General features: G+C 51.2%; 1 protein-coding gene across 1 annotated transcript in view; it reads right to left on the bottom strand.

Moving 5' to 3' along the window:
• PSD2 (pleckstrin and Sec7 domain containing 2) overlaps positions 1–14064 on the bottom strand; it is a 53504-nt gene extending 39440 nt beyond the window's left edge. Inside the window, exon 1 of the mRNA XM_015642301.3 lies at positions 13912–14064. The gene's annotated coding sequence lies outside the window, so the exon portion shown is untranslated. The remainder of the gene's footprint in view (positions 1–13911) is intronic.
• Between the last annotated feature and the right edge of the window lie 247 nt (positions 14065–14311).

The raw sequence follows: 14311 nt of genomic DNA, 5'->3' as shown, positions 1-14311 counted from the left end.
CCCATCCAGCTGGTGTCCAGGCTGTAGATCCCATCCAGCTGGTGTCCAGGCTGTAGATCCCATCCAGCTGGTGTCCAGGCTGTAGATCCCATCCACAGCATGGCTGCAGGACAGGGATGGATGTGCTTTTACGACCTGACTTACCAGTGAATTGATAAAAGGCAGGTGTCACACAGTAGCCTCCACATGGGCACTGTCAGGGCTCTTTGAGGAGACAATCCTGTATTGACATGGAGAGATCACAGCCATGGTTCTTCTTTTTGAAGCACATTTCTTCCTTCTTATGTCTCTGCTTTGACCTCTGCCTTTTCAACATGGCTGGGAATAAAAACCTTCTACCATTCTCTTTGTGAAAATCCGCATTTATTTCTCCCATGGGCTTGTTCTTTTATATGATTTTGAAGACCTGAATCATATCATTCTCAGCCTCTCCTCTCCAGATTGTAGACCCTGCCTTCTTAGCCTGTTCTCAGCTTCTCCACCCCCTTGAGTATTTTGGCTACCTTCTTCTGGATTTTCTCTAATTCTTTTACTCTATCGCTGTGTGACAGCCTGAACACAGGGAAAGCAGCATTGCACAGTGAACTCAAGATGTGGGCACACCAAAGATTCATGCAGCACCAAACTGCTCTGTACATCACCCCCTGCTCTGTACAGGGGTCCCTCCCTGATGACACCAAGTTCTAAGGCACCTGCAGCATTTCTGCTGCAGACCAGGCTGTGAGGGGCAGGGCTGGGCTGAGCCCTCAGCCACACACTAAAAACAGAAATAAACCACACTAAACCAGAGTTACACTTTGCAGAGCCCCTGGAGTACTGATGGTCATTGCTCATGGACAATATGCTGTCCCTGTGGTTTCCATCCATCTCTGCCAGTGCAGACTGCAGGTCCTGCATCCTTCCCTTCCAATGTGGAAAAGAGGCCGTGGATAAAACATATCCCACAGACTAAAATAAACCAGCTACATACTAAAAAAAGAGCCTTTGGGTAATCAGAAATCACTGTGCATGGAACATACTTATTTTTTTGAAACCAAATCCTGCAGCTCCTTATTTTGAATTTTTATTAGAGTCCCCAGAGCAATTAGGACACATTGAGATCCAAATGACTCCTGCTAAACTTCATCCTGGGGAAACAACAGCAGTTTTTTGCTTATAGAAAACAATAAAGCTGAGTGTTAAAATCCTTAACAGCTTTCCTATTCGCACTCTTTTGCAGCTATTAAAACAGGGAAAGATAAAAGAATATATTTAGTATTTTTTGCACGTTCCTTTCCTCGTACTGACACCTTGGCCAGGCAGCAGTTTGTGCACTGAGCCTTCCTGCAGCCCTGGGTGTGCACCATGCAAACCTGGCTGCTCCCTTCACAGGGGAAACAGAATCAACATCTCCAGCCTGTGAAAAGGGGTGAAAACCTGTGTCCAGCTCTGGGCTTCTCAGGACAGGAGGGACCTGGAGCTCCTGGAGTGGGGCCAGTGGAGCTGAGGAAGGGCCTGGAGCATCTCCGTGCCCAGGAAAGGCTGAGGGAGCTGGGGCTGCTCAGCTTGGAGAGGAGCCCCAGCTGAGAGGGACCCTCAGCCCTGGGCCATCCCGGGCCATCCCTGGCCATCACTGGCTGTCCCTGGCCATCCCTGGCCGTCCCTGGCCATCCCTGGCCATCCCTGTCCATCCCTGTCCGTCCCTGGCTGTCCCTGGCTGCAGGAGGGGCAGAGCAGGCCCAGGCTCTGCTCCAGGCCCAGCAATGGCACCAGAGCCACGGGCAGGGACAGATCCCAGCAATTCCCTCTGCAGAGGAGGCACAACTTGTGCCCTGGGCAGTGCCCAGCCCTGAGCAGAGAGCAGAGAGGCTGTGGAGTGTCCTCAGTGGGGATGTCCAGAGCTGTGTGGACATGCTCCTGTGCTCTGGGATGGCCCTGCTGGAGCAGGAAGGTTGGACCAGATGAGCCACTGTGGGCCCTTCCAACCTCCCCTGGCCCGTGGTTCAGTGGTTCTGTGCCTGCACCCTCACTTTACATCTTGCTGATGTGTCAGGAGTCACTCAGGCCTCCACAAAAAATGGGCCCAAGCACAGGGACAATGAGCTGATGGGTCACCCAGGAGAGGTGTGAGCTTGAGGCAGAAGGTGCAGGATGTGGATGAACGTGGACCTGAATGTCCCTGTGTTCCAGGCAGCATGTCAGGTCTCAAATCTTCCTGGAATAGGCTCCTTTCAAACCCCTTCAGTGCCTCTCAGCTGGACTGTGGGAGGACAGAGATCCTGCTGCAGTCAGTGGAGTCTGTGTGATCCTTACATCCTCCCTCCTGCAGAAGCAAACCCTGACCTCCTCTGGAGACCTTGCAGGGCTCCCTGTAGATTATTCCTGCAGAAACCCACTGCAATTCACAGGAATTCTCCTGGGAACCAGGAGCCTCCAGAGAGGGAACAGCAAAGGAGGGCAAATTTTTACTGCAGCCTGGGGGAAGGAGGAGAAGGGATGCTGTTCCTGCCTCTCCCACACAATGCTCTCCAACTGGGCCTGGCCAAGGTGGTTGTTTGCTGCAGGAGCCCAAGGCCATGAGCCCATGGATCTCAATCCTGCAGCTGTAAAGGGATCACAGGGACACCAAAGGATCCCAGCCAGGTCTTTCTTGGCATGGGAGAAAAGATGGAAAAAAGGGCCCTGGCACCCCACCTTCAGGCAGCTCCCAGAGCTCAGAGAAAAGCTTGAGAGAAGGATGCCTGCTCTGGGTAACAGGTGAGTCCCAGTGCTCCAGCCTTGCCTTAGTGCAGGACAAACAGCTTGGAATCAGTCCGTGTTGGGTTGAGTCCAACTCAAGACAAGAGTTTTCAGGGGGTTTAGGCTCAGAGCTGGCTCCATCCTCACCTGAGCCTATCTGCTCTGGTGCTCACCTTCTCTGGAGGGGGAGTTTATAGTCCATAGGTTTGGGTTTTTTTAATATAAAGCCAGGCTGTTTATGGGGCTTTTCCATTCAGTTCTGTGCAGCATCGTAATTGAATTCATTAAAACCCAGCTTTCCCCACAGCCAGGGTTACCTTCCATAAAAATCCACAAGAGTTGCAACTGCTTCTCATAACCCATAAATGGAAACAGCTTCTTCCCCTCTTTTTCCCCTCCCTTTGCCTGATCCTCCTTCCCCACATTCTCCCAGTACCCAAAATAATAAAACAGGGCTGGCAGCTGACTCAGACCCCAGAAAAGGAAATTCCTGCCATGCTGTCTGTCTACACTAAACCCATGCAACGCCTCGCTGCAAGATTTCAGGAGGCAGCAGGCGAGCCCATCCTGCTTGTCCCCTGGGAGAAACATCCAGAGGGATGGAGACCAGTACTGCAGAATGAAATGGAGTTTTGGAAGGGAGACAAACTCTCTTCACCCTCCAATACATCCATAAACCTCGGAGATGAGGACCAGTGGTGCATCAGACCTTTACAGAGATCCTCTGACCACAGGAGCTGGTAGACAATGTGTGCAGACAGATGGTCTCCAGCCCAAGGGATGTGAGGACCAGTAGAACTGGGAGTCCAGATGCCCAGAATGGGTAGAGATGGCTTTGGGCTCCTTGGGAGCTCAGTGTGACCCAGAGAGCAGGGAGCAAGATCTTCTTGAGCACCTCCCAAACCTGTCAGGAGAGGGGGACAACAGCAGACAGACTTTTGTGGGTGCTGACATCAGAGAAAGCTGGTTTGGAGCCATCCAACGCTGATGTGCAGCAACCTGCAACACCAGACAGCTCCTCACTCATCAGTGAGAGTGTGAAATCTCCCATTCTCTCCACACAGCGCTCCTTCATCCACAGGGAACCACCAGGAACAACCTGCTGGCATTGGTGTGAATGAGACAGCTGCTCTGGAAGCTGGAGGATGAAGGAGGGGATCCTCCTTTGAGAAAGGGAACAGCAAGCATTGTGGATGTCATTATATACATCTACAGACATCTCAAAAGGTCTGCATTTCCACCCTGAACTATCCCCAGGTAAAAAGGAATAACTTCAGTCTCTGTGAGGAGGGTGACCAGGCTCCTTTGGCAGAGAGGAATGGTCCTTGTTTTGCCCAGCAGAGACTCAGCCCTGCTCTCCAAAGGGCTCTCCCTGCCCATCAGTTAAGCAGGATTTCTGCTTGCCAAAACAGCTCTGTGCACATCATAATGGTCCCCACATCCCTGAGATGAACACCTGCTTCAAGACTCAGGGATGTTCCTGAGTGCCACCAGGTCAGCCTTGCAATTCCTGCAAACCAGGAGCACTGGTTCAAGGCAGCCATGGATAGTAGCAGAAACCTTGACTGCTGATGGTGTTTGAGTCCAGAAAAGGCTGTAGGAGAGTCCAGACAGGACTAATTGCTCTGACTGATTTCAGCAAGCAAAGCACAACATGGCATCAAGCAGTGTCCACTTTGGACCTAAGGCGAGGCATCCATCTGTGAGGGGAACAGCTGGGGAACTGTCACACCAGTGGGGACTTTCTATTTTCATCTCACTGAAGGAAAGGAAGAACAGCTTCCCTCGCCCAAATCAGACTGAGATGCATTTATTTGGCTTGAAAACACAGACTCAGCCAAGATTTGCTGACAGCCAACGGGGCTGAAAGTTCCCTGCCTGAAATTAGAGGGTGTTAGGGCACGAAACGTGGCAATTCCACTAAAGTCAGCAGCTCCACTTGGGCATAAAGCTGTCTGCCCAGAGGACCTGCAAGGAACAGCCTGAGAGCATGAGATCTAATATGAAGGGACTTTAATACGTCACCAGGACCAAATCAAGATATTTGAGAGGCAAAGTGGAGAGAGGAGGGCACTACAGAGCAACAGACAGCACAATGCTGTAGGAAAATCACCCCCTCTCAGACTAGGATGTGAACATCAGCCCTTTTCCTAGTGAATACTCTGCCTATAAGCCCATCTCAGCAGGCCATTTTTAATGTGGTTTAGCCCAAAATTTCCACTTTTCCTTTCAAAACTGCAGAAAACATTCCTACAAAAGAAGTGTGGGCTACGTAAATCTTTCAAAGGCAAACAGATGATCACTGACCTTCTGAAAACTGCCTGTCAGCTGCAGAAAACCAAGGAGGCACCAACAGTTCATCATTTTTCCATGCTGGAGGATGCCCACTCATTCTGTTCTCTGGAAAGGGTGTCTCTTTTGCAGGTAGCACTGTCCCTTTTCTCCAGCATCTTTCACTCAAGGAAAAATGGTCTGGGGCACAGCTACATTTTTGGTGGCTCCATCACACCTGTGTAGTGATGTGCTGTCTGCTCAGGCTCCCAGGCTGCAGCCAGCAGGGTGTAGAAATGGCAGAAAATATAATTGCATGTTTATTCTCAGAACTTACAGACCAGGATGGAATCACTGAAGGAAAAGCAGGATTTTGCTGATCCATTAGGATGTGTTATCATTATCTTTAACATGGCACAGGAGATGCTGCTCAGAACTTGGATATACCAGAACTTGCTTGAATACATGGAAAAGCACTTTGAGTGAGACTCAGCTCACCCAAATGTAGACATCTCCAGCTGAGCTCAGCCCCCAGGGTTCAGAGTCAGCAGAAAGGCTGTGTCTGATCTGCATCAGAAGTTTTTGTTAAAGCAGAAGAGTTCTCTCTGCCCCCAGCCCAGGACAGCCCCAGCTCTGATGCTTCTGCTGCAAACACCCACATGAGAAACACGGGGCTCCTGCCCAGCCCTGCCAAACACATTTGGGCTGCAAATGCTTCCACGTGAACATCTTCCTGTGACACGGCCAGATCTGGCCTCCCTATGCCAGAATGCCCCTGAGCAGCCTGAAATGTTGAAGCTGACTTGTTTTGAAAACAGAACAAGTTGCCCAGAAAGTGCAAGTGAAACCCTGCTGGAGCCATTTTGCAGTTCCTGTGCAGGGGCTGGATCTGCCCTTAATGGATGTGCTGGATAACCACAGTGAGAGGAGAGGGATTTCCCTGAGGAAGGACTCCAACAGGCACACTCCTGCACTGATGTAAAGGTGCTTTACAGGGACAAGGATGCTCCTTCTCATCAGGGGATTTACAGAAAGAGCAAAAAGCACATCAGGATGATGTAATTGCACCAGGGCAGTGTTTTCATCACACCTGCTCTGGGACCAAAAGGCTCTCCCGACCTCCAAGATGCCATGCACTAAATTTTGTGGCAAGGGTAGAGCAGAGCTGCTGCACCAGCCTGCAACAGGGTCATTGTGCCCCTTAGCAGACTTTTTGTTGTTCCCAGGGCTCCATAGACATCATTACATTTGGGCATCAGACAATGACTTTGGGAAATGATGAATTACGTGCTGGACTGAGGCTTTACTGAAGCACAGAGAGGCCAGAGGGGCCTGCCAGCAATAAGTGTGCTGTAAAGATGAAAGAGGCTGAGGAGCTGAGCGCTGCTCAGCCTGGTTCAGACGGTGACCCAATGACACAGTGGCACACCAGGAGTGGCAGGCGGGTTTGCTGCAGGGGACACAGCCTGAGACAAGTGTGCAAACCTCAGTTGTGTGCCTGACACTGGGGATCTCTGCTTGTTACCATGTGCAGAATGGAAGGGACAGTGTCCCCAGGGTCCCTGAGGACCCAAGGTGCACTCCTTGCAGTTTGCTGTTATCTGGAGAGCAGTGGATTTCTGCTCTTCTGCTTTCAGAAAATATCCAGCTCATAAAGCACAGGCTTCTGCTACAGGACAATTCCCTACATCTACCAGGAGCTGCTGGAATTTTGTGGCCGGTTTTCTGCTCCCTTGTCCTGATGGCAGTAATAGTAATATCTGCATTTTAGGTGTTGCTATCAAGCTGTGATCCTGCTGTGACCCTGCACATCCACACCTCCTGCCTTTCACCTGGGCTTGTTACACTGCTCCTGGTCCCCAGACAGCTCTGGATCAACATTCCCACCAGGCATTTTGGAATCACCTCCTCTTGGACTTATCCCAGCTCTCACAGCAGGGACACACAGGGAATCCTGAAGCCACCTCTGGAAACTGAACTCTCCCCATTCTTGCATGCAAAAATGAAAAGATTCTGGAGGAAGCCCATAGGGGCAAAAGGAGGTAGGTCCAAAAGTCTGGGATAAAAATCTCTTGCTCTTTCCAGACAGTCTTATGGTTTGGGATGAGGGATAATGCCCTCCTGGTGTCCTGTGGCTCCTGCAGAGGCAGGTCCCAGCACCAAACACCCTTTCACCATGCTCAGGTCCTCTGCTTGAAGGATCACCCACATGAGATGCACCTTCCCAGGCAGGAGAGGCACAGGATGGGCTCCAGTGCCACACCTGTCCCAGCAGCCCCTAGGAACCAAAGGAAACTGCCTCAAATTCTGCAGCAAATTAATTCTCTCACCTTCTGTGAGGAAAAACAACGCTGTGATTATCTGCTGCCTCAGTTTCCACACCCGTGCATGGAGAAAGCTCCCTCCTGGGTTCTGGGGAAGAGGGAGGGCTTTCACGTTGAGAGAATACCAAGAGATCAGGATAAACTGCCTTGGAAGGACACAGGGTGCCCTTTCCTGGAAAGGCAGGTTAACACTCCCAGCTGCAGGCAGGCAGCTCCTCTTAACAAGCTCAGGACTCTGGTGAGGAGTGGCTTCAATAGCTGCCCTTGCCTGGTGCTGCTAACTTAGGAGGCAAAACCTAAATACTCATTAAGGCAGCACTTGGCAGAAACCCCATCCTCAATTACAAAAATCAATTCATTTTTTTTATGACTCTGAAGCCTTTGGGGCCTTATAATCTAATTAAATAAAGCTTTCTCACTTTCCTCTTGCCTGCTCCCCTAGCTTCTGTTGTACCAGTAAAGACAAATATATATTTTTAATTTAGCAGAATCCCCGTGTGTCATGTATCACCTTCTGGCCAGAAACCCCTTCTGTTCCCCCCGTGCCTGTGTCCTGCTTGGGCAGGCTACATCCACAGCCTGCTTGCTTTTGTTCCTAGGAAGTGCCAAAGCTCCAGGGTCCCAGTTCACCTCCATCCACTCCCACAGCCTGCTACCAGTGCCTGTGTGAGGAGCAAATGTGCAGAAGCTGGGAAGGAGCAGAGCCCCACACAAGGTGAGCTCAGCGTTGGGAGCGGTGCCTCGTGTCACAGCGAGGGCAGGACTCATCCAAGGCTGCCAGCTCTGTCTTCCATGGAATACTCAGACTTGGAAGGGACTCACAAGGATCATTTAGTCCAGCTCCTGGCCCTGCACAGGACAGCTCAGCAATCCCACCCTGAGCCTGAGAGTGCTGTCCAAACTCTCCTTGATCTGCCAGGGTGTGTGGGGAGGAGATGCTGCTTTAGGACATGCAGTGGGGAGAGGCTGTGGGTGAACTGGAGAAGGTGCCACAAGATCCCCAAATGGTTTGGTTGGAAAGGACCCTAAAGATCACCTCATTCCAAACCCCTGCCATGGGCAGGGTCACCTTCTGCTAGACCAGGGCCATCCTCTCCTCCTGTGCCCACCAGCAGCCAACAGCAAGAGGCCGTGCACAGAGTGGGCAGAGCCCTCTGTGAGTGTCCTGCTGGGGAGGAGGATGCAGTCAACAGGTCCTGGATGTTTCCCTGAGCTGGCCTCAGACCACCCAGTTCTGGATCAGGTGCTGGAGGAAGGCTGGAAGGTACCACAGGGAACTCCCTCTCCACCTTTATGAGCCTTTTGCCCAGAACTGTGTGAAATTTTTTGGAAAAAATTGTTCACTTGCTGAAAATTACGATTATAGGTCAGCTAAACCTTACCTAGAGTTGTGGTGCACTTGTGCTGAAATCACTGAAGAGCTGGATTAAAAAAAAAAAAAAAATAATAATTTGCAAGAACTGAGCTTTATGCCTTGACTTTGGAGCATGTAAGTAATTACAGAAAACAAAAAAAAATTGCAACCCTTCTGTTTAGTTTGGTATCACAGCATTTCCCTACTATCTTAAATTTTTTAAAATATTTAAAAGAAAAAGATATTTGGGTCAAATTTGTTTTCCCATATCAAGAAAATAATACAGAGACAACTGCACATGGGGGAGGAGAAGGCAGAGAGGAGGCTGAGCTCACATCATCTTCCCTGGGCTTTTCAGTACGGCTGGTGAACCGGGAGGGTTTCAGTCACTGGGGTCTGATGTCAGTTTTCCTGCTTGATGCTGCTCAGGAGAGCCCAGAGGCACGTGCTGTAACCCCCAGGAAGGGGACATCACTGGGATTTGCTCTTCTAGGTTTTGTGTTATGAGGGGGAATTGGGTTCTCCATCCCAGAGCCACAGAAAGGCCACAGAGACAGGAGGAGCTCAGCTGCATCGCCTGGAGGGGAGACAAGGATGGGCAGTGACCACACAAGACACCAAATCCAGCTGTGAACCCCCAGCCCAGGAAACACTTCATCCAGAAGGTCCCAGAGCAGCCCTGAGCCCAGCATGGTCCCTGCCACAGTCACAACACATGGAAAGCTCCCAGAGACACTGGGGCCTCTGCAGAGTGGAGGTGTCAGAGCTGGAGAGCAGGAGACACAAAACCAGTGCACAAAGATTCTGCCAGACTGGGGCTTTGGGAGATTATCCCTGGAACCATGTCCCATGCTGTAGAGTAAGACAGAAAATCCTGGGATGAATCCTGGGCTCACCCTGCTTGGGAGGAAGCGTTGCCCCTTCTCTGGCCCTGATGTGTCTCACAGCAGCCACCAGTGCCAGGGCACCCCACCAGCACCACCTTTGCTGGGAGCCATCCAGGATGGCTCAGAGAAGAAGAGGACATAGCAGAAGATGAGGCAAGGCTGGTGGCACCACAGAGGTGACATCCTGAGCAGCTCCTGTGGCACCCCTCAGAGTGGTGCTGAGAGGATCCCTTCAGGTGTGCTCTCCTCTTTTGGGACCCAGTGCAAGCACCACTCCTGGCCAGGACCTGGGGATGTGGGGACAGTTCCTTCAAACAACCTGAGAGCAGACAGCCTGTGCCACCTGCCAGCCCTGCCTCTGCCACAGCCACAGCCACAGCCACAGCCACAGCCACAGCCACAGCCAGGCCCTTCAAAACCACAGAGCTGAGAAAGCATAAGGGGACTATGTGAGGTGATGAGAAGGAGGTGGATGAAGGAGTGGAGTGACAAATCATTGTCACTGTGCCAGGCTGAGCCCCAGAGCCCAGAAGAAGCATGGAGAGCACAAGAAGGGGCTTGGGCTCAGCTGCAGAATCTCTGCTGAGGCTGCCTGCAGCTCCTTATTCTCTCTCACCCTGCCTGCTGCAAGTGAGGGAGCACTGGGCCTGATGCAGTGATGGGGAGAATTTGCTCTAAAGGAATCACCAGTCCCCACCTGGGAGCTGAGCAGGGCTAGGTGCTGCCCAGGCCAGGACAGCTGGGCTATGGACTGCAGGGAAGGACCTCCCTGAGCATCTCAGCCTCTCCTGGAGCTCCTGCAGGAACACAAAGGGACAGCAGTGAGGACAAAGGGAGAGGTGGTTACTGTCCAGCTTGGACAGGTGCCTCTCCCCCATAGCCCAGCCTGCCAGTCAGCTCTCCTGGGTCACAGGAGACAGGGAGGGAGCCAGAACTGACCCTGTTCCTCTCACACTGTAACCCCCACAGGGAAGTACCATGAGCCTTCTGTGCAGAATCTATCCCTGTAGCACTCCTATGGCTCCATCCAGCCACTGAGAGCCTGGATGCACAGAGCCTCCCATGGATCCTGTCCCAGCACATCCCTGGGAATGGCATTTCCCTGCCAAAAGGGCAAGGAGGATGTTTGCACCTCCAGCAGATCTGTCCAAGGGGTGTGTCCACAGCAGAGACTGTCAGGTAGCAGAGCAAGCAGCATCCACAAGGGATGTGGCCACTTCCACCAGGAGATCACCCACTCCAGGGACTGCTCACACACAACCTCCAAGGGATGTGGCCACTTCCACCAGGAGATCACCCACTCCAGGGACTGCTCACACACAACCTCCAAGGGATGTGGCCACTTCCACCAGGAGATCACCCACTCCAGGGACTGCTCACACACAACCTCCAAGGAAGCTTTTCCCTCAGCAGGAATTGCTGTGCCCAGAGCCAGCACTTTGCTGGCAGTAGCCACAGCTCCCTCCCAGCCCAGGGAACATCCTTCTGGCAACTCCACCAGCCTGTGTGAGTCAGCAGGGCCACACACACATGCCTGTGTGTGACCTGAGCAGGGAATTCCATTTCCCTCTGGCAATAAGAACCACGACCCACGGACACCACATGGGGCAACTTCAGATTTCTGAGGGGACATTTGGTTTCAGTCACTTTGCCACGGTGGCCTGACATGGCCAGCACCGTGTGCCTCAGGACACACAGACCCATGGCATGGAAGCTTGTGGCACTGCTGGATGGAGGGAACTCCATTGGTGGGAAAACCCAAGGAGGAGGAAGACAAAAAGGTGTTGGGTGATGGGAGGGAGAGAAGTGATGTACTGTGGGTTGAAGTCCAGAAGAGCAACTCAGGGTATTCCAGCAGGGACTTGAGGGGTGAGCAGCACCAGTTGGGAGAGCAGAAAGCCAGGACACCTTTGGGCACTTCACGTGAAGAGCCACGTGATGGGCCACGCAAGGAGGACACCCTGAGGTCAGAAAAGCAAGTCCTCATCTTGGGCACCTCAGAAACTGGTCTGAAACTGCTTGACTCCCCTTGGCACCCTCTGGGGAGTTCTCATGAGTGGCCTCAGCAAACACATCCTCACCCCATCCACCTGCTGTCCATGAGCTGGAGTTACAGCTCCCCATCACCACCTCCCAGTGCAAGCAGGACACTGAACAGGCCTGGTGGTCACACAGAGCTCCTTCCTGGCCCAGCTCCTGTGTCCCCTGCCCATTGTCACCTTGGCAAAGTCACTTAACCACGCCAAGCCTCAGTTTCCCCAGAGAATAATCCAGCCACGTCCTAGGGTGGGCTGAAGAGTGATAAGGTGCTGAGACAGCAGGGAACTCGATGTTCATGCAGAACCACTTGGCTTCCAGCCTCACACCCCCAAAGGGATCTCCAGGGAAAAATACCCACTTCAACTCCACTTGTGCCTAACTTTTAGGGGGAGAAGAGGCACAGGATGAGAACCATCCATTTTGTGGATCAGCCATCTCTCTGACTTCCCCTCTGGACTCGGCCACCCACTTTCAGACTTTATCCATTGTTTGCTTGGACTTGTACGGGAGAAATCACATTAAGGAAAATCCTAGTTGAATCACAGACTTTGGAACAGTTGCAATGGACAATTTGACAAGGACATGGGGTTTAAACATATTTTTAATGCAAAAATATCTAATGATAATATGCTCCACTCCTGGCTAAAAGCATTATCTACTGGCATGGGGGGAATTTAAGCCATAATGCCAGCTACTATAATGCAGGCCTGGAACTCCATGCAAATATTATCCTGATCCAAGAGCTACAAAGCTCTGTTTATCCTAGTAATTAATTCTGTCTTATGTTTAGTGATACAATTAGAGAAACACTGCCATTCTGATGGGCTGGCTTCCACCAGTGCCTTTTACTATATTTACATGCCCACAATAGGCTTGGTCTCACAGAAAAGGGTGAAATTGCATTTATGGAGACAATGCCACATGCATTCCCAAAGCATTTCAGAGATGTAAAGTTAGGCTCCAAATTGCACGTTTATTGTGTGAGCACACAATGAGCTTAGATTAAATATTGACTAAAGCCAGCCTAACACCCAAAATAATGAAGATGAGCACAATAGTGTGATTTACTCCCAGCCACTAGAGAAATACACATCTGTAACATATAACATGCCCTTCCCACAGATATACTCTTTGTATTCTAGCTAGCCTTAGGCAGGAAAATTTCATTCTCATAAATTATGGATTTTTCTTTCCCAACTGCCAACACATCCACATTACCAGTTGCAAAGCAAACAAATATAATAATAAAAATAATAAAATAAAAAAGCCATTCCCCTGACACGGTGACAAGCAGGTGACCGGCTCCTTGAATCCTCAAAGTTGAGGCAGCAAAATGGAAGATAAACATGGCTAAAATCAGAGCATCCTTTCCCTTTTGTCCCCCAAGGTGTGGGAGCCAGCAGGGAGGTGTGGACATGGCAGGTATCCTTTTAGAAAGTACTCCCAGCCCTAGCTGGGTTCAGGAAACTATCCGTCCTTCTCACGCCTTCCTCCTTGCCAGACTTGTGGAAGAAATTCAGGGAGACTCAGCCGTTAATAGAACAATTATGGTAATAACCCAGTGCTGAGTGGGGGTAACACACACCCTTCCCAGCAGCTCGACCTCTAAATCCTCTAATACAGCACTGCTTCATTCAAGATTAAAAGAAATTGTAACCCAGCAGAGACAAAAAGACCCAGGAGGCAAGGCAGGATCTCACTCGGCAGCGAAGCCCCACTCCAGTCCAGATGCAGTCATATCACTTCAGCTTCTCCGTACCATCTCCATGACAACCATGTAATTTGGATGCAATAACCACTGCCGAATTGATCTTTAAATGTAGCTTTGCTATAAAACATAATACTGAACGTGTCAGGCTCAGGATAAAGAGAAGTAACCCCTCAACCACCGAGCACTGTGATTTAAGAGCCCCCCTCCTTTAATTTTCAGCTTCGATAATTGCGCGTGTGAGTGGATTTTAGAGGCAGGAGCAGCAAACACGGATTGTGTGTGTGTGTGTGAGTGTGTGTGTGAGTGTGTGTGTGTGTGTACGGCACGCTTTGGGGTAGTGCTGAGAACCAGACACCACACTGGGAGCTGGAAAAATGTGTCAATGTACATCCAGAGAATGGGCATCTTCCCACACACACACACACACACACACACACACACACACACACACGTACCGGGGAGGCTCAGTCTCCAGCAGCTGAAGCATACAGCTGATGCATCAAATAATCCTAATAAGAATCAAAGCCAGCATAACTAAGCAAAACGGGAGGGGGGATCGATGTACAGTATGACAATGAGAGGCGGGGAGCTCGCATTGGCACTTACCCGAGCAATGAGCTGTTTATTTTTTGGTCCCTTCACAAATGCAGCTCCCTTTTCTCTTCAACAATCCATGCAAAATAATCTGCAGTCCCACCGATGGAGGAGTGGCCCCGTCCCTCCCCCTCCACCACCTTCCTAGACCTCCCTGTTATTGGCTTCCTTCTCCCTTCTCTGCTGCTCTCCCTCGCTCGCTGGCGATGGTTACACCTCCCAGCCTTCCCCCAAGGTGTCAAGAGACTGCTGGGGATCCAGCAGGCAGGGTGGGAGGGACGGGAGAGGGGGAGGAGGCAGGAGGCATGCTGAATGGACCAGGGAAAGGATGGAATAAAGCTCTGGCTGCCGAAGCCCCCGGCAGAGCCCCTGGAAGGAGCAGACAGTGAGTTGCTGCCAGGGATGTCCCCGG

Source organism: Parus major, chromosome 13 (assembly GCF_001522545.3).
Source record: "Parus major isolate Abel chromosome 13, Parus_major1.1, whole genome shotgun sequence".
NCBI classification, from domain to species: Eukaryota; Metazoa; Chordata; class Aves; order Passeriformes; family Paridae; genus Parus; species Parus major.
The sequence above is the reverse complement of the archived record's forward strand: the minus strand, read 5'-3'. Positions and strand labels throughout refer to the sequence as shown.